The following is a 21662-nucleotide window of genomic DNA, read 5'->3' on the forward strand; positions in this document are numbered from 1 at the left end:
TGCAAGGCACGTATTGTATTGTTGCCATCGAGGATAAAAAGATGGGGTTTATATCATATTGCTTGAGTTTATCCCTCTCCATCATGTCATCTTTCTTAATGTGTTACTCTGTTCTTATGAACTTAATACTCTAGATGCATGCTGGATAGCGGTTGATGTGTGGATTAATAGTAGTAGATGCAGGCAGGAGTCGGTCTACTTGTTGTGGACGTGATGTCTATATACATGATCATGCCTAGATAATCTCATAATTATTCGCTTTTCTATCAATTGCTCGACAGTAATTATTCACCCATCGTAATACTTATGCTATCTTGAGAGAAGCCTCTAGTGAAACCTATGGCCCCGGGTCTATCTTTTATCATATAAGCTTTAATTTGCATCTTTACTTTTTGTATCTATATTATAAAATACCAAAATATATTTATCTTATCATATTATCTTTATCAGCTCTCACTTTCGCAAGTGGCCGTGAAGGGATTGACAACCCCTTTATCGCATTGGTTGCGAGTTTTTTGTTTGTTTGTGTAGGTTCATGGGACTTGTGAGGAGCATCCTACTGGATTGATACCTTGGTTCTCAAAAACTGAGGGAAATACTTACGCTACTGTGCTGCATCACCGTTTCCTCTTCAAGGAAAACCAACGCAAGCTCAAGACGTAGCAAGAAGGATTTCTGGCGCCGTTGTCAGGGAGGTCTTTCCTCAAGTCAAGACATACCAAGTACCCATCACAAACTCATCTCCCTCACATTTACAGTATTTTCCATTTGCCTCTCGTTTTCCTCTCCCCCACTTCACCCTTGCCGTTTTATTCGCCCTTCTTCTGTTCATCTTTTCGTTTGCTCTGATGTCTTACTTGGCTCGTTTGCTCGTTTGGTTTGAATAGTTGTTTATTTATTGCTAAACAGAGAACTTAAGATCTATGGATCCTCATCTGCTTGCTAATCTTTTTAAGAGATCCAATTATGATGAACCAATTGCTAGTGAGTTTTATGCACTAGATTATCTTTATGAAGCTTTGCCAAAGATTTGTGAATCTGAAAATTATGATGATGAAATTTATGAAGAGATTCACGATAACTCCTTGAATAAAAAGCATGATTGCAATGATTTTCCTATAAATTCTCTTGATGTCAATTGTTCGAATAATATGCAAAACCCTAAGCTTGGGGATGCTAGTTTTTCTATGTCTACTACTTGTTTCAATGATCATGATTGGGGTGATTCTTCTTATAACCTTGAAAATTTATTTAAGCCCCATGATGAATATGAGATTGATAATAGTGTTTGCAATAATATTTAAAGTGGGTTTGGAAGAGTGTCAACTTTAGATCCCACATATTTGGAGTATGTTCAATCTTATGATATTTTTGATAAAAGTGGGTTCGGAAAGGTCATGACTTTAGTTAATGTTAATCCCACTATCTTGGAAGAGTGTCAACTTTGCATGCATGTGGATCATGTTGAGAATATGTTATGTGATAGCTATTTTGTTGAATTTGCTTATGATCCTACATGTAATTATTATGAGAGAGGAAAATATGGTTCTAGAAATTTTCATGTTACTAAATTACCTCTCTTCATGTTGAGATTGCTATCGTCTTCTTCCTTGCATATGCTAGTTTTTGCTTGCCTTGATAATTTGTTTTCTTATAAAAAACCTATGCATAGGAATTATGTTAGACTTAAGTGTGTTTGTCACATGTTTTATGATACTCTCTTTATGCTTCAATTCTTGTCTTTCATGTGAGCATCATTGAAATCTCAATGCCTAGCTAAAAAGGCTTTAAAGAAAAGCGCTTGTTGGGAGAAAACCCAATATTTTTCATTGTTGTTATTCAATAAATTTTGCATCTACTTTCTGTTTAGATGTGTTTTCTTGTTTTAATTAGTGTTTGTGCCAAGTAGAACCTATAGGATAACCTATGATGATAGTTGATTTGATTCTGCTGAAAAACAGAAACTTTGCGCTCACGAGAAAAAATTCAATAAATCTCAGAAAAGTGCTTTTGCATTGATTCTTTTTTCTGCTGGTCAATAAACAAATTTTCCAGGACTTCCTATTTTGGTAGGATTTTCTAAGGTTCCAGAAGTTTGCGTTAGTTACAGATTTCTACATACTGTTCTGTTTTTGACAGATTCTGTTTTTCGTGTGTTGTTTGCTTATTTTGATGCATCTATGGCTAGTAAAATAGTTTATGAACCATAGAGAACTTGGAATACAGTAGTTTTAACACCAATATAAATAAAGAATGAGTTCATTACAGTACCTTATGTGGTGGTTTTGTTTTCTTTCACTGACGGAGCTTATGAGATTTCCTGTTTAGTTTTGTGTTGTGAAGTTTTTAAGTTTTTGGTAAAGATTTGATGGACTATGGAATAAAGAGTGGAAAAAGCCTAAGCTTGGTGATGCCCAAGGCACCCCAAGATATTCAAGAATAGCCAAAAGCCTAATCTTGGGGATGCCCCCGGAAGGCATCCCCTCTTTCGTCTTCGTTCATTGGTAACTTTGCTTGGAGCTATATTTTTATTCGCCACATGATATGTGTTTTGCTTGGAGCGTCGTGTATTATATTAGTCTTTGCTTTTTAGTTTACCACAATAATCCTGGCTGTACACACCTTTTGGGAGAAGCCCACTTGATTAGAATTTATTAGAATATGCTATGTGCTTCACTTATATCTTTTGAGCTAGATAGTTTTTGCTCTAGTACTTCACTTATATCTTTTAGAGCACGGTGGTGGATTAATTTTAAAGAAATTGCTAGTCTCTCATGCTTCACTTATATTATTTTGAGAGTCTTTTAGAACAGCATGGTATTTGCTATGGTTATGAATTTGGTCCTAGAATGATGAGCATCCAAGTTGGGTATAATAAAAACTATCATAGAAAGTGCATTAAACACTAGGATCAAATTGATGCTTGATAATTGTTTTGAGATATAAAGGTAGTAATGTTAGAGTCATGCTAGTGAATAATTATGAAATTAAAGAATGCTTGTGTTTAAGTTAGCAAGTCCCGTAGCATGCACGTATGGTTAAAGTTGTGTAACAAATTTGAAACATAAAGTGTACCTAGCTTGTGCATCCTTATGAGTGGCGGTCGGGGACGAGCGATGGTCTTTTCCTACCAATCTATCCCTCTAGGAGCATGCGCGTAGTGCTTGGTTTTTTATGACTTCTAAATTTTTGCAATAAGTATATGAGTTCTTTTGACTAATGTTGAGTCCATGGATTATACGCACTTTTACCTTTCCATCATTGCTAGCCTCTTCAGTACCGTGCATTGCCCTTTCTCACCTTGAGAGTTGGTGCAAACTTCGCTGGTGCATCCAAACCCCGTGATACGATACGCTCTATCACACATAAACATCCTTATATCTTCCTCAAAACAGCCACCATACCTACCTATTTATGGCATTTCCATAGCCACTCCGAGATATATTGCCATGCAACTTTCCACCGTTCCGTTCATCATCATCATGACATACATTACTTTTGTCATATTGCCATTGCATGATCATGTAGTTGACATCGTATTTGTGGCAAAGCCACCATGCATAACTTTCATACATGTCACTCTTGATTCATTGCACCATCCTGGTACACCGCCGGAGGCATTCATATAGAGTCATATCTTGTTCTAGTTTCAAGTTGCAATTCATTATGTTGTAATCAATAAAAGTGTGATGATCATCATTATTAGAGCACTGCCGAAAAAGAAAAGAAAAAAAGATAGGCCAAAAAAAGGCCCAAAAAAGAGAAAAGAAAAAGAAAAAGAAAAAAAAGAAAAAAAAAGAGAAAAAAGAAAATAAATATATGGGCAATGTTACTATCTCTTTTTCCACACTTGTGCTTCAAATTAGCACCTTGTTCTTCATGTAGCGAGTCTCATATATTGTGCTTCAAAGTAGCACCATGTTTTTCATATAGAGAGTCTCATATGTTGTCACTTTCATATACTAGTGGGAATTTTTAATTATAGAACTTGGCTTGTATATTCCTACGATGGGCTTCCTAAAATGCCCAAGGTCTTTGTGAGCAAGCAAGTTGGATGCACACCCACTACTTTTCTTTTGTTGAGCTTTCATTCATTTATAGCTCTAGTGCATCTGTTGCATGGCAATCCCTACTCCTCATGTTGACATCAATTGATGGGCATCTCCATAGCCCATTGATTATCCTCGTCAATGTGAGACTTTCTCCTTTTTTGTCTTCTCCACACAATCCCCATCATCATATTCTATTCCACCTATAGTGCTATATCCATGGCTCACGCTCATGTATTGCGTGAAAGTTGAAAAAGTTTGAGATTATTTAAGTACGAAACAATTGCTTGGCTTGTCATCGAGGGTATAGAAGTTGGGAACATCTTTGTGTGACGAAAATGAAGCATAGCCTAACTATATGATTTTGTAGGGATGAACTTTCTTTAGCCATGTTATTTTGAGAAGACATGATTGCTTTTATTAGTATGCTTGAAGTATTACTATTTCTTTTGTCAATATGAACTTTTATTTTGAATCATTTGGATCTGAACATTCATGCCACAATAAAGAGAAATTACATTGAGAAATATGCTAGGTAGCATTCCACATCAAAAATTCTGTTTTTATCATTTACCTACTCGAGGACGAGTAGGAATTAAGCTTGGGGATGCTTGATACGTCTCCAACGTATCTATAATTTTTGATTGTTACATGCTATTATATTACCTGTTTTGGATGTTTATGAGCTTTATTTAATACATTTATATCATTTTTGGGACTAACCTACTAACCGGAGGCCCAGCCCATATTGCTGTTTTTCTGCCTATTTCAGTATTTCAAAGAAAAGGAATATCAAACGGAGTCCAAACGGAATGAAACCTTCGGGAGCGTGATTTTTGGAACGCACGTGATCCGAAGAACTTGGAGTGCAAGTCAAGAAGCAAACGAGGCGGCCAGGAGATAGGAGGGCGCGCCCACCCCTCCAGGGTGAGCCCCCTGTCTCCTAGGCCCCTTGAGCGGCCACCGACGTACTTCTTCCTCCTATATAAGCCTACATACCCCAAAAACATCCAGGGAGCCACCGAAGAAATATTTCCGCCACCGTAACCCTCTGTATCCGCGAGATCCCATCTTGGAGCCTTCGTTGGCGCTCCGCCGGAGGGGGAATCGACCATGGAGGGCTTCTACATCAACACCATAGCCCTTCCGATGAGTTGTGAATAGTTTAACACAGATCTTCGGGTCCATAGTTATTAGCTAGATGGCTTCTTCTCTCTTTTTGGATATCAATACAATGTTCTCCCCTCTCTTGTGGAGATCTATTCGATGTAAACTCTTTTTGCGGTGTGTTTGTCTAGATCCGATGAATTGTGGGTTTATGATCAAGTTTATCTATGAATAATATTTGAATCTTCTCTGAATTCTTTTATGTATGATTGAGTTATCTTTGCAAGTCTCTTCGAATTATCAGTTTGATTTGGCCTACTATATTGATCTTTCTTTCCATGGGAGAAGTGCTTAGCTTTGGGTTCAATCTTGCGGTGTCCTTACCCAGTGACAGAAAGGGTTGCAAGGCACGTATTGTATTGTTGCCATCGAGGATAAAAAGATGGGGTTTATATCATATTGCTTGAGTTTATCCCTCTGCATCATGTCATCTTTCTTAATGCGTTACTCTGTTCTTATGAACTTAATACTCTAGATGCATGCTGGATAGCGGTCGATGTGTGGAGTAATAGTAGTAGATGCAGGCAGGAGTCGGTCTACTTGTTGCGGACGTGATGCCTATATACATGATCATGCCTAGATAATATCATAATTATTCACTTTTTTATCAATTGCTCGACAGTAATTTGTTCACCCACCGTAATACTTATGCTATCTTGAGAGAAGCCTCTAGTGAAACCTATGGCCCCCGGGTCTATCTTTTATCATATAAGCTTTTATTTGCATCTTTACTTTTTGCATCTATATTATAAAATACCAAAAATATATTTATCTTATCATATTATCTTTATCATATCTTACTTTCGCAAGTGGCCGTGAAGGGATTGACAACCCCTTTATCGCGTTGGTTATGAGTTCTTTGTTTGTTTGTGTAGGTTCATGGGACTTGTGAGGAGCCTCCTACTGGATTGATACCTTGGTTCTCAAAAACTGAGGGAAATACTTACGCTACTGTCCTGCATCACCCTTTCCTCTTCAAGGAAAACCAACGCAAGCTCAAGACTTAGCACCCTCCGGTTCTATTTATCAGGTGAATGGATAAAGGACAAGTGCGGGAATCGAGGAGGCCAAAAAAGCGGGGTTGTAGGCGTGCAGGCGCCTCAATTTTCAGAGATCCATGAAAGAAAAGAGGATACATTAAAAGATTTAAGTTCTAGGAAGAGTTAATGGCAAGTGATGTCACGGCAAGTTGTCATGGTGTCAGAGGATGACGTCATGGCGAGTTATGAAAATCTTACGAAAGAAATGAAGGAGGGATTTTTCTAAGTGTTAAAGATTGATGTGAACAGGTTCAAATCAATCTGGGTCCTAATGTTGGGGATATAACTGGTGGGTATAAACCGCCCAGGAGGGGTCGGTTTATCCTCAAAGTGGCTGCCAATATTGAAGCCCATGAAGTTATAGAAGATGGCGACTTATGAAGGAAACATGACAAGGGAGCCCAAAGCCCAGAGGCGGGTTAGGGCCCATAGACATAAACCGCCATAGTCGTGTAACTTGTAATGTAAGGTAGGAAAGAGTGGATACCGAGCCGGACACGTTTATGAACCGGCCTCAGGATTCTTTAGACCGACGGGCGTCGACCTGTGTATATAAAGGGACGACCTGGCAGCGGTTTAGGGACAAGAAACAACAACTCGAGAGCCAGGTTACGCGTATTCGCTCCCTGGTTATCGAAACCCTAGCAATTCCATCTCAACTGGATCGTAGGCTTTTACCTTCACCACAAGGGGCCGAACCAGTATAACTCCCCGTGTCCTTTGTCCGGTTTAACCGATTTAAACTAATCTCGTTGTGATGGCTTCACGACTAAGTGCTCACACTAGGACATCTGACGTGACAATTCCATGACAACTAGGACTAATCATCTTACAGGAGGATGATTAGTTTCAGTCATCTTGTCGCAAGACAACACCGTATTATTTTCGTAATATATCTAAACCATGCATTATTTTTGTAAATTAACAAAAAATGTACTATTTTAAAAAAATTAGCTCGGTTGATGTTGCCGGAGAAGAAGGCCATATGACGCGGAGTTCGGAGGCTGAGATGGGATGCCACGACCATCCTTGTTGTCCTTGGCGGTGAGACCGAGCCGAGAGCAAGGTGAGGAGGCGAAGAGCTAGCGTCCACGGAAGCTAGTCGGAGAATTGACAGTGGGGTCATCGGCGCCGGTGTTGGTGGACGGGGTTTGGGATAACGGTGTGGTTGACAGTGGGGTCATCGGCGCCGGTGTTGGTGGACGGGGTTTGGGATAACGGTGACACCATAGAGGCGGTGAGTGTGGGTGGCGGTCACCCATGGTTCGGCCTGCAGTACGTACGCGTGGAGAAGGAGGAGAATGAGGTGTCATCCAACGGCTGAGAAAATGGATTGTGCTAAACCATTTCTTAGACAACTTACATTTTTTCCGGGAAACTGTCGATCTATTCATTTTTAATCATGGCAATTCAACGAATACCAAAAATAATAAAAATTACATCCAAATTCATAGACCGTCTAGCGACGACTACAATCACTGAAGCGAGCCAAAGGCGCGCCGCTGTCATCGCCCCTCCCGCGTCGGGGCCGGGCACAGCTTGTTGTAGTAGATAGTTGAGAAGTCATCGTGCTAAGGTCCCATAGGACCAACGCCCCAGAACAGCAACCGCCGTCAATGAAGAGAATTTTAGACCGGAAGGATCCAATCTAAAGACACATGAACAAAGACGAACAAAGACCGGATCCGAGCGGATCCACCAAAGACAACCACCGACCAAATCTCGCGAGATCCGCGAGAGACACCTCCACATGCCCTCCGACGATGCTAGACACACCATTGGGACGGGGGCTAGGCGGGAAGAACCTTATTCCATCTTCAAGAAACCACCGTCGTCTCGTCTTCTTGAGCAGGACACAAACCCTAACAAAACTTGAGAAAGCACCTAAAGATGGAGCCCTCTCGCCGGCAAGAGCTAGGATTCACCGCGCACCCATGGCCCTAAGGCCATAGGAGACGTGGGAGATCGGCGGCGGCGCCGATGGGAAGCAGAAACCCTAGCCGCCTTTCCTTGGAGGAGGGACAAAGGGAAGAGACGCACCCTAGAAAACTTACAAATTGCTAGGCCAGGCCCATATAATTCTACAACTTACTGTGCTTTTGCTTCAGTCTGCTCAGAATAGACACCGCGAACATAACCTCTTTCTCGGTGTCGGATCCTTCCCTCGTGTCTCATGAACCCAACTACTTTCTCTGTTCCTAAATATTTGTCATTTTAGAGATTTCAAATGGACTATCATATACGGATGTATATAGACATATTTTAGAGCGTAGAATCGTTTATTTTACTTCGTATGTAGTCATTTGTTAAAATCTCTAAAAAGACAAATATTCAGGAACTGAGGGAGTACTTAACCGTTCATGCATGCATGTGACCTCGACACAATAGAGCCACTGCCACAACTAGAATCCAATCCACGAAGAGAGAAGCAGCCATCATGCATGCATGGAGCTAGCACACAAGCCTGCGATCGAGGGGTCCGGTCCCTCGTGTCGTCGGGGTCCATGAAGTGTGCATGCCAACAACCTCCATTCTGTGGGAAACAGCATCCATCCGCTGCTCTTTAATTCCTCTCTATGTAAAACAAAAGCTATACTCTCTGTTCATCTCTCTCACACTCGCACACACTCCCTGAGTTCCTGACATGATCGATCGATGGATCATTATACATGTATAGGTAGCTGGAACACACCAAACAGTTGATGTATGGTGTGCAGATGACGATGATAATCGATGCACTCAAGAAACCACAAACAGTACGTGTGTGTGTGTGTGTGTGATGATTTAGGCCCACATACATAGGAGACTTTCTAGATAGGGGGTTTGAGCACGACGTCGCACCCATACCTACATTCTCTTCTCCGGTTGCGGGATCTCCAAACGCGGCAAGAAAGGCGCGCATGTACCCGTGGTAGTATTACTACCGCACGACATCTAGGCTCTTGCTACTGTACTACTCCGATGACGAGGATGACAGACCTAGCCATTCATCTATCGCTATCAGTTCAGTAATGCAGCTCGATAAGTGGGTCTCCATGTGTTGTACACGATAACACACAATATTACGAGGGGTGCCCATGTTCAGTTGTGTCGAACTAAAAGTTGATTAGCTAAATAAAAGGAAATGTTTATCTGGCTAACTTCCCGTTGACGACGAGTTGCCAGCGAACGCCCAACTTGCCGTGTGAAAATAACTAAAATTGCCAAGCCTTTTGTAAGGGAATGTCATGTGATGTGTGGATTGGAAGGTGAAATTGCCATGAATAGGAAAAAAAATGGCAGCGTTTTAAAAAAAAAGTTGCCATGCACGTGATCCGGATGCTATGGATGTGACGGCGTTCGATGGGACTGCCTTTCCAGGGAATGTTCACCCATCAGCATTTTTTAAATAAAAATAAGGCATTCACCCATTGAGATTTTCTTTTTTGAGTCGTGGGTGTAGAGGCGCATGCTCTAGCCAATGCAATCAAAATACCAATCTGACGGACGAGAATAGGCAGCACATTATACGTCAACACTCCCCTCACGTGTGCCTCCCTCAGACCTAAACGTGGACCGAAAGTGGGCTACAATTTTAATTGCACGAGTCAAGTCTTGAACTCAAGACCTATTGGCTCTAATATCATGTAGAAGCGCATGCTCTAGCCAATGCAACCAAAAGACCGATCTGATGAAAAAGACTAGGCAGCACATTATACGTCAACAGTGGGCCATCAAGATCATGTGTACATGGAATTGGGAACGTGTACATACACCGTGTGGCATATAAACAATCGATTCACTAGTGCACACCAATAACTTAACTAGCAACTTGCATAAAAAGGTACTTCCTTCGTTCCAAAATAAGTGACGTGGTTTTAGTTTAAATTTAAACTAAAATCACAACACTTATTTTAAAACCGAGGGGATATTAAGTACATACTGTGGGCCAAGTAAATGTATACGACCTTAACAGGTGTCTTTTCAGAAGGAACTTAATATGGGGTTTGTACGTACATGCTTGTACAATTGTACATGAGCTCACGAGGAGATGTCAATCATCACTCATCAGAGCATGTAGTTGCTGGATTCTCACAAGGTACGTAGCAAACCGCGGAGGACTAGTATAGAGTACAACACGGTAATTAATGTTGGAATCGTCTTAATTACGGGCCGTGGTATTACTTGGACGCACGTACACCGCTTACATTAGCCACTGTGCTGGTACGGCTACTCTTGGTTCATACTAACGCGTGCAGAGCCATGTGTATCCATATGTGTTGTACTACTGTACTACTACTGACCACTGTTGTGCACAGTGACAGTATATCTGTACATGCATTATGCATACGCTCCGGTTGCAGAAGCGACAAATCCGAGTGTGCATGTGTTGCCACTGCTTTGTCCTTTGCTTTCGAAAAAAGAATGCAGCACCGTGCGGGCCGTGGACTGTGGCGGGAAATTGATGACCCTTGCAATTGTTGCCATTTAGGTAGAGATTTCGTAACCCTCAAAAAAAAAAGGTAGAGATTCCGCGCGCTCTAGGATTTAGGGGAGCTAGGGATTTGAGGTTTGGTACATTTTTCCTTTTTGCAAGATCATGTAGCAAACTGATCAATTTTGCTCATAGTATTGACAATTATTGTCACTTTATCGTCACGAGAGTGTACTCTTTGACCACTAAATTTGGTATTTCAGTAGTAAGGGCATCCCATAAACGGCTCATCAAATTGGCCCGGGCCAGTCCAGGCGCACGAAATTTCACATACCATACTCAAACTGGAGGAAGGTCTTTATGGGAGTCCATACTCAAACTGCGTATGATGTACACCTTACGAGTCCGATCCATGCTCGGTTGGGCCACTTCTTCCCACAGCCCACGTCCTCCACTCATCTCTTTCTTCTCCTGATCCACCTAGCCCGTTCTGAGTCATAGTTCAAAATCCAAATTAAAAGGACGCGAGTGGATGAAGGGGCTATTCGCGGACTTTTTTTTTAACACAGTACAGACGCAAGCGCTCATACATATACACATACACTTACTCGTATGAACACACACATGCACACCCTATCCCTATGAGCACCTTCAAGCGACTGAGCCGGCATATCATATTGAGATTTACGAAGTCACCATAGGCGCCTCGTCATCGACGGGAACGTCTCCTCCCACTGAAGGCGCATCGCAGGAAATCCTGAAATAAACTCAGGAATAATGTGAGCATCAGGACTTGAACCCTGATTGGCTAGTGATACACTATTGTTCCTCTAATTATCCAATCATAGGTTGGTTCGCAATTCGTGGACATTTGATGGAGTCTGTTTGGTGATCCACTTTGAAGATGCTGGATTGTATGTGATGAGAGACGAGAATTAGACAACTCCCTAGCAAGGCTAAGCATGTGCGTACGTTTAGCTCTCTCAAACCCCAAGAGTACAAGTAATTTAGTTAGAGCATCTCCAGCCGCGCCCCTAACAGGTCCTTCCCAGGCGTTTTCACCGCGCCGGCGCCGGAAAAACGGCCCAGTCACCCCCACCCCCCAGAAGCCCGTTTTTCCCCGGCTCGGGCCGAAACTGGTGCCGGCGAACCCAGGCAGAACCCGGCGCCCTGGGGGGTGCCTGGGGCGCCGGCACAAGCGAAAAGGGCGCGTGGGTCCGCCCTGTCGGCAAGTCGAGCACCTCTTCCCGCCGTTTCTTCCCGCTTTTTCCCACTTCCCTCCCATTTTCTTCTTTCCTCCCGCCAATCTCTCTCCCGCTCGCCTCCCAGCCGGCCGCCATGCCACCGAAGAAGTACGTCGTCCCCCGTGCCGCGGCAACCGCGACGGAGGCAGAGGAAGCCGAGGGCGCCGCCGTCCAAGCCACCGGGCATAACAAACGCTGATTGGAGGGTAGAAGTGCAGCGACGGGAGACCGTCACCGCCGACCGGCAGAACAGGGCCCTCGCCAAGAAGGCCCGTGACAACGCGGCACGTGCGGCTGCGGCTGCGGCTGCCGCTACCGCTTCGGCGGACCAGGCCGAGGCCGAGGCGACTCGCGCGGGGATGATGAATCCACCCGGCAACCACGCGCAGTACGCGCCCTGGGGCCAGCAAGGCGTCGGGTCTCCGTCGGCGCAGCCATGGGGATCCTCTTCGTCGGGCTACGTCGACGGGGACGCGCACGGTGGGTTCAACCCAAACGTCACTTTCCCCCATGGACACCCGGCCCAGCGCACGCCCTCTCCCGCCTTCACCGGCGTGTAGTACCCTCCATACAACTACTCGCCGCCCGCGTACGCGTCCTCCCCGATGCCCCCTCTCTGTCGTTGCGCGCTGCCCTTCTCGCACCTCAGCGACGCTGACGAGACCGAGGCCGACATGGACGACATCATCGCGGAAGGTTCGGCCGCGGCCGCTGCGTCTCCCAGGTTCACCGCGGATGAGACGGTGGATCTCAGCGGCGGCATGGACGGCGAGCTCGGCTACGTCTACGAGGAGTAGGAGGAGCAGAAGGAGGAAGACAAGGAGGAGGAGGAGGAGGAGGAGGAGGAGGAGGAGGAGGAGGAGCCAGTGACTGTTCCGGCAAGGAGGCGTAAGAAGAAGAAGCGGACGGCCAGGTCAGGCGAGCCGCGCATCAAGTGGGCGTCCAACGAGGAGGAATGCCTCGCCGAAGCATGGAAAGTCGTCTGCCTTGACCTGACCACCGGCGCGAACCAGAGCATCGAGACGTACTGGGCGCGCATCAAGGCCGAGTTGGACGAGCGCAAGCTCGTCGACCCCTACTTCAAAGGCGTCTACGTGCAGCGCGGGTCGAAGGCAATGGCGAACCATTGGGGGCGTATCCAGGGGGCGTGCAACAAATGACATGGGGTCGTCGAGGAGGTCGCCGCTCGCCCGGAGAGCGGCGCCAGCATTGAGGATCAGGTATGGCACGCCGGTCTCCCGCTTCTCTTCGCCGTGTGCGCCCGCCAACTGTTTGTTCGTCCGCGCAGTTGCTACGCATGTTCGGCCTGTATCGGCAGAGCAACAACGACGCCGAGTTCAAGTACCTCCAAGTTTACAAGCGCATTGACAAGTGCGAGAAGTGGGCGGAAGTCCGGCGCACCCTCGAGAAGGCCAAGGAGACCTACAAGCCAGACGCGCCGACTCCGGGCGCGTCAGAAGGGCGGCCGGATGGCAACAAAGGTGCCAAGAAGGGGAAACACGCCGACGCGGCCACCGCTCGCGTGCAGGAGTCCATCCAGCACTGCCTCGCCGACGCACAGGCCCGGGCCGCCCTTCGTGAAGAGAAGACCGAGGCGTGGTGGTCGGCGTTGATGTCGAGCAGCGCCGTCAAGCTCGACCTACTTCGGACCAACGTCGCCGCGAAGAAGAGGAACACCGACCTGGCTTTCCTGCTGGGCGGGGCGGACATGCTCCAGAGCACCGACGAGGCGGTCTAGGCGTGGTACTTGGCGCATGTTGGCCTCATCCTGAACCAGCTTCCCTCGACGACGCCTCCCACGCCCACGCACACGCCGCCGCCGCTGCCAAGCCCGAGCGATGATGCCGCCGAGACTGCCCGCAGCACAGAAGCCACGCCGACGCCGCCAAGCACAGAGACCCCGTCAAGCCCGCGCACGCCGACTCCGCCGACGCCGGAGGTCGACCTCGCCGCCTGATGCGCGCTTCCGTCCTTTCTGTTTTTTGTACGCCGAACTTTTCATTCGATCGCCGAGACCTGCTGCCGGCTTGATCGCCAGATTGTGACGTCTATTTTGTGCGCGGAAATGACTACGTTTGAATTTGCCGTGGCTGGGGGACGGCGTCTGGGGGCGTGGCTGGGAGTTAGGCCGCCCCCAGGGGCCAAACTAGCGCGGCTCACTCCCAGGCCACAGTTTTTCAGCGCCCTGGGGGACCGAACGGCTGGAGATGCTCTTAGCATTCAGAGTTTCAGATCCCCATGGTAGCTAGTACTACAGCAGAATATGCCAATACTGCTGTTACTGTTGCGATGTACTCAAGGACTTGCAGCACCAGCAGTACCAGTAATGGTTTGATCAAGAAAAGGCTGTAGGATCTCTTCTACGTACGTCAAGATCCCTGGCCACGTACGTACTAGGTTGATCATGGGTCATCATACCACCACATAGAACTGAGCACATCTGCAGTCACTGGTGCACATTACTTGCGCTGCCCGGCCGGTACATGTGCACGAGCCTAATGTGGAGATCATTCATCACAGCAATTACTCGACTCTAGGCACTGGAGGCACCACTGGGTATACAGCCCACGGACCACGGTGTAACTAATTTTTCTTGACATGGTACACCATGGGCGAGTGGAGATGGGTACATGCGTGAAGAAAACAATGGACAATGATGGAGCAATGGATATGGAATTCTGAGGTGGTGTTGGTGTAGCCAGCCCAACAACTGTCGTCAGAAAATCAGAGATTCGCAAATCAACGTGTGGTTGAGTTGGTTAGGTGGACAGTGGTAGCCCCAACCCACCAGGGTTCAAATTCTGGTGCTCGCATTATTCCTGGATTTATTTCAGGATTTCCGGCGATGCGCTTTCAGTGGGAGGAGACGTTCCCGTCGACGACGAGGCGCCTACGGTGACTTCGTAAATCTCAAGATGATATGCCGGCTCAGTCTCTCAGAGATGCTCATAGGGTAGGGTGTGTGTGTGCGTTCATAGGGATGAGTGTATGCGCGTGTATATGAGTGCTTGTGTCTGTACTGATGCTCAAAAAAAATCAGAGATTCCGGCCAACTCAAAGTGAAAAAACTGAGATCTAGCCGGGACAGTGCACACGTGAGATTTGACGGGACGTCATGAGCACGCGCGCCCTCACCTCCGCCCGCTGCCTCCGCCGCCGCGGCCGGCCACCCCCCTCCAGCTACCAGCTTGCAGGGGGCAACTCACCCCGGGATCCACACAAAACCTTAATTTTCCTCGGACCCTGGGGCTACGTCAAAGACTAAACTAAGGTCAGAGACAGAAAAACTACGTCAAAAGCGGCCAGGCTGGGCCGTCCACGCTTTCCGTTGCAAAAATCTTATCTAAATGGACACTAAATTAGTTGATCCATGGCACAGTACTGTACACACAAGGTTTGACTGGGATTTTCAGTGTTCAATGCTCCCTGGACTAACTAAGCATAATCTCTCAATGCCATCGTCTCCTTTTACTGCTGACTCTTGAGTGGTACAGAAGATGATGCAATCCAGCGACAACGAACCATAACTACGTGCCTGCGTTTACTCCCTGAGACTGACCAGCATAAACCAGCAGATCAAGTGAGCAAGGTGAGAAGTTTTCTGTCAGCTCAGCAGGTCATCAAGTGAGTGAAAGGCGCAATCTTAAAGCACTCTGCATTCCACATGTAGAGCTTAGACCGTGGTTAATTTAGACGCCTGTTTCAGGTCTGGTGATCGCTCGATCACGTGCACCCTTGCATCGTGTGGAGTGTTCTACTCGAATCTTGTTCTGCGTGTACTTTGGACTTGGGATCATGGGGATCGGGGCACTCTCTTGTGTCGTTGACCCGATGCGCCATGATCGTTTTCTTGGGGTGGGTGAGCTAGCAGCCAAGCACACGTGAAGGGAGATCGAGTGAACTCGAATCAAAGGTCAGTTGCGTCAGCAACGAACCGGTATATCAGTTTCAGTTTGTCTATGAAGTTAAAAAAAAGAAGTTGGAAACTTCTTGGCCCCCATGATTCCGTTTCCACCTGATTGGGAAAAGATAAGACAAGTGGTGAGATGGATGAGCCTTATGTTAGACTGTATATACGTAGTCTTGTATAGGCCTTGTATTGTATCTCTTGGTACGTCTATATAATGAGATAGCCACACCCTGTTTTAGGGTGTCGAACCAATTTTCCAAACCCTATGTTTTAACATGGTATCAGATTAGGTTACAATGTCTTCCGCTGCACCACCTCCCGCCGCCGCCGCGCCGATCTCGACCGCCGCCGCCACGCCGGCCCTCGCCCCGATGTCGCCCTTCCTGACCTCCCGGCCCCTCGCGGCGACATACGGCGCCATGCTGCCGCCGCCCGCTTCCCCGCCAGCGTCGGGTTCCCGGGACGATCTGATCGCCCCGCCCGAGTCCACGGCTCTACCGGCTCCCGGCGGCGCCTATGGTGCGCCCCCGCCGCCGTCGTCTCTCTGGCCGGGGTCGGCCTATGCTGCGCCGCCGCCGCAACCCTACACGGCGGTGCCCCCTCCGCCGCCGCCGCACCACCACTACCCGGCGCCGCCGCCGCCGTCCTATGGGGGCGCGGCCACCTCGCCGTATGGTGCCCCTGCAGCGCCTGGCCAAGGTGCCTCGGCTACTGCAGCGCCCGGCCCCTACGGCCCTCTTGCAGCGCCCAGCCACGGCGCCCTGGCTGCTGCCTCTGCCGGCTCCTACTCCTCGCCTGGCGTCTACGCGATGATCCCTCGTCCAGAGATGGCCCTGTCCATGGATCCCTATGCATCACTGGCGCAGGCGTACACTGCTCAAACCGTGGCGCCGCCGCCGTTTTATTTCTCGCACCTGCTGCCGGTGAAGCTCTGACCGGACAACTACCTGTCATGGCGTGCTCAGGTCTTGCCTCTACTCCGCAGCCGCTACTTGGAGGGCTACGTCGATGGGTCCATCACGTGCCCACCCCCTCACCATCCGGCATATCACACGTGGGTGGCGCAGGATCAGGCCATTCTCTCCGCCATCCAGTCTTTGCTCACGCCGAGTGTTTCGTCGATGGTCATCTTCGTCGCTACGTTCAGGGAGGCGTGGGCGGCCCTCCACACCAGTTTTGCCTCTCAGTCTTAGGCGCGTGCGCACTCTATACGCACCGAGCTGGGTGAGACCAAGCTTGGTGATCTCAGCATCACGGAGTACTTCAACAAGATGACGAGCCTCGCTGACACCTTGGCCTCTGTTGGTCAGCTGCTTCTGGACGCGGACTTCACCACCTTTGTGCTTAACGGGCTCGATGATGATTATGATAATCTCATTGAGAACGTCCATGGTCGAGATGATACACTCCCGCGTCGTGAGCTCTATGCGCGCCTCCTTGGGCGTGAGCAGCGCATCAAGGTGCGCCGTGTTTCCCCCAGCTTCGTCTCCGCCAACGCCACCACACGCGGCAAACCTCAGAAGCCGGCTCCATCAGGTGGCAAAACACCGGCTTCCTCGTCGCAGGCCTCGCGGGGCAACGCGCCGACCATCACTGGAGGGAGTCGCCCAGTTGCTTGTTGTTCTAGTTGCGGTGCTCCTCAGGCTTGTCAGCTTTGTGGCATAGATCGTCATCTTGCCTCTCGCTGCCACAGACAATACAAGCAAGACTTCCTTGGCCTTGGTAACAATGGAAAAGGGAATGATAAGCAGGCTGCTGCTGCTGTGACAGGGCACGAGCATGGGCGCACCCAGTCATACTCCCTTGATCTGGCATGGTACATGGATACAGGAGCGACGAATCACCTCACCAGCGAGATGGGCAAGCTCTCCACTCAGGAACCATATCGTGGACATGATCAGCTGCACACCGCCAATAGAGCAGGTATGCGCATCTCCCATGTTGGTCAGGCATCACTTCTTGCACACAATTTTCGCAAACTGCATCTTTCTAGTGTCCTTCGAGTTCCCGATGCTACGCGTAGGTTGTTGTATATTCCTCAACTTACTCGTGATAATAATGTCCTTGCTGAAGGAAATATGCCCTAGAGGCAATAATAAAGTTATTATTTATTTCCTTATATCATGATAAATGTTTATTATTCATGCTAGAATTGTATTAACCGGAAACATAATACTTGTGTGAATACATAGACAAACAGAGTGTCACTAGTTTGCCTCTACTTGACTAGCTCGTTGATCAAGGATGGTTATGTTTCCTAACCATAGACATGTGTTGTCATTTGATTAACAGGATCACATCATTAGGAGAATGATGGAATTGACTTGACCCATTCCGTTAGCTTAGCACTTGATCGTTTAGTTTTTTGCTATTGCTTTCTTCATGACTTATACATGTTCCCATGACTATGAGATTATGCAACTCCCGTTTACCGGAGGAACACTTTGTGTGCTACCAAACGTCACAATGTAACTAGATGATTATAAAGGTGCTCTACAGGTGTCTCAGAAGGTACTTGTTGGGTTGGCGTATTTCGAGATTAGGATTTGTCACTCCGGTTGTCGGAGAGGTATCTCTGGGCCCTCTCGGCGATGCACATCACTTAAGCCTTGCAAGCATTGCAACTAATGAGTTAGTTGTGAGATGATGTATTACGGAACGAGTAAAGAGACTTGCCGGTAACGAGATTGAACTAGGTATTGAGATACCGACGATCGAATCTCGGGCAAGTAACATACCGATGACAAAGGGAACAATGTATGTTGTTATGCGGTCTAACCAATAAAGATCTTCGTAGAATATGTGGGAGCCAATATGAGCATCCAGGTTCCGCTATTGGTTATTGACCGGAAACAGTTTTAGGTCATGTCTACATAGTTCTCGAACCCGTAGGGTCCGCACGCTTAAAGTTACGATGACAGTTTCATTATGAGTTTATATGTTTTGATGTACCGAAAGTTGTTCGGAGTCCCGGATGTGATCACGGACATGACGAGGAGTCTTGAAATGGTCGAGACATAAAGATTGATATATTGGATGACTATATTCGGACACCGGAAGTGTTTCGGGTGATTTCAGAGAAAACCGGAGTGTCGGAAGGGTTACCGGAACCCCCCGGGGAAGATTGGGCCTTAGTGGGCCTGAGGGGAGAGAGAGGGCAACAGCCCAGGAGGTGGCGCGCCCCCTCCCATGGGGAGTCCGAATTGGACTAGGGGAGGGGGGCGCGGCCCCTCTTTCCCTCTCCCTCTCCCCCTCTTTCCTTCCCCCTTCCCCCTTCGTAGTTGGACTAGGAAAGGGGAGTCCTACTCCTACTAGGAGGAGGACTCCCCCCTCCTTGGCGCGCCCCAAGGGCCGGCCGGCCTCCCCTCTTGCTCCTTTATATACGGGGGCAGGGGGGCACCCCAGAACACACAAGTTGATCTTCGTGATCGTTCCTTAGCCGTGTGCGGTGCCCCCCTCCACCATATTCCACCTCGGTCATATCGTTGCGGTGCTTAGGCGAAGCCCTGCGTCGGTAGAACATCATCATCATCACCACGCCGTCGTGCTGACGGAACTCATCCCTGACACCTTGCTGGATCGGAGTCCGGGGATCATCATCGAGTTGAACGTGTGCTGAACTCGAAGGTGCCGTACGTTCGGTGCTTGGATCGGTCAGATCGTGAAGACGTACGACTACATCAACCGCGTTGTCATAACGCTTCCGTTTTCGGTCTACGAGGGTACGTGGACAATACTCTCCCCTCTCGTTGCTATGCATCACCATGATCTTGCGTGTGCGTAGGATTTTTTTTGAAATTACTACATTCCCCAACAGTGGCATCCGAGCCAGGTTATATGCGTAGATGTCATATGCACGAGTAGAACACAAGTGAGTTGTGGGCTATATAAGTCATACTGCTTACCAGCATGTCATACTTTGGTTCAGCGGTATTGTGAGATGAAGCGGCCCAGACCGAGATTACGCGTACGCTTACGCGAGACTGGTTTCACCGCCACGAGCACTAGTTGAACCGAGTGCCACGAGCACTAGTTAAAGGTGACCGGCGGGTGTTTGTCTCTCTCACTTTAGTTGAACCGAGTGTGGCTACGGCCGGTCCTTGCGAAGTTTAAAACATCACCAACTTGACAAACTATCATTGTGGTTTTGATGCGTAGGTAAGAACGGTTCTTACTCAGCCCGTAGCAGCCACGTAAAATTTGCAACAACAAAGTAGAGGACGTCTAACTTGTTTTTGCAGGGCATGTTGTGATGTGATATGGTCAAAACGTGATGCTATATTTTATTGTATGAGATGATCATGTTTTGTAACCGAGTTATCGGCAACTGGCAGGAGCCGTATGGTTGTCGCTTTATTGTATGCAATGCAATCGCCCTGTAATGCTTTACTTTATCACTAAGCGGTAGCGATAGTCGTAGAAGCATAAGATTGGCAAGACGACAACGATGCTACGATGCAGATCAAGGTGTCGCGCCGGTGACAATGGTGATCATGACGGTGCTTCGGAGATGGAGATCACAAGCACAAGATGATGATGGCCATATCATATCACTTATATTGATTGCATGTGATGTTTATCTTTTATGCATCTTATCTTGCTTTGATTGACGGTAGCATTATAAGATGATCTCTCACTAAATTTCAAGATAAAAGTGTTCTCCCTGAGTATGCACCGTTGCCAAAGTTCGTCGTGCCCAGACACCACGTGATGGTCGGGTGTGATAAGCTCTACGTCCATCTACAATGGGTACAAGCCAGTTTTGCACACGCATAATACTCAGGTTAAACTTGACGAGCCTAGCATATGCAGATATGGCCTCGGAACACTGAGATCGAAAGATCGAGCGTGAATCATATAGTAGATATGATCAACATAGTGATGTTCACCATTGAAAACTACTCCATTTCACGTGATGATCGGTTATGGTTTAGTTGATTTGGATCACGTGATCACTTAGAGGATTAGAAAGATGTCTTTCTAAGTGGGAGTTCTTAAGTAATATGATTAATTGAACTTAAATTTATCATGAACTTAGTACCTGATAGTATCTTGCTTGTCTATGTTGATTGTAGATAGATGGCCCGTGTTGTTGTTCCGTTGAATTTTAATGCGTTCCTTGAGAAAGCAAAGTTGAAAGATGATGGTAGCAATTACACGGACTGGGTCCGTAACTTGAGGATTATCCTCATTGTTGCACAGAAGAATTACGTCCTGGAAGCACCGCTGGGTGCCAGGCCTACTACAGGAGCAACACCAGATGTTGTGAACGTCTGGCAGAGCAAAGCTGATGACTACTCGATAGTTCAGTGTGCCATGCTTTATGGCTTAGAACCAGGACTTCAACGACGTTTTGAACGTCATGGAGCATATGAGATGTTCCAGGAGTTGAAGTTAATATTTCAAGCAAATGCCCGGATTGAGAGATATGAAGTCTCCAATAAGTTCTATAGCTGCAAGATGGAGGAGAATAGTTCTGTCAGTGAGCATATACTCAAAATGTCTGGGTATAATAATCACTTGATTCAACTGGGAGTTAATCTTCCAGATGATAGCGTCATTGACAGAATTCTTCAATCACTGCCACCAAGCTACAAGAGCTTCGTGATGAACTATAACATGCAAGGGATGGATAAGACGATTCCCGAGCTCTTCCCAATGCTAAAGGCTGTGGAGGTAGAAATCAAGAAGGAGCATCAAGTGTTGATGGTCAACAAGACCACTAGTTTTAAGAAAAAGGGCAAAGGGAATAAGAAGGGAAACTTCAAGAAGAACAGCAAGCAAGTTGCTGCTCAAGAGAAGAAACCCAAGTCTGGACCTAAGCCTGAAACTGAGTGC

This window comes from Triticum aestivum, chromosome 7B (genome assembly GCF_018294505.1).
Source record: "Triticum aestivum cultivar Chinese Spring chromosome 7B, IWGSC CS RefSeq v2.1, whole genome shotgun sequence".
Taxonomy (NCBI): Eukaryota; Viridiplantae; Streptophyta; class Magnoliopsida; order Poales; family Poaceae; genus Triticum; species Triticum aestivum.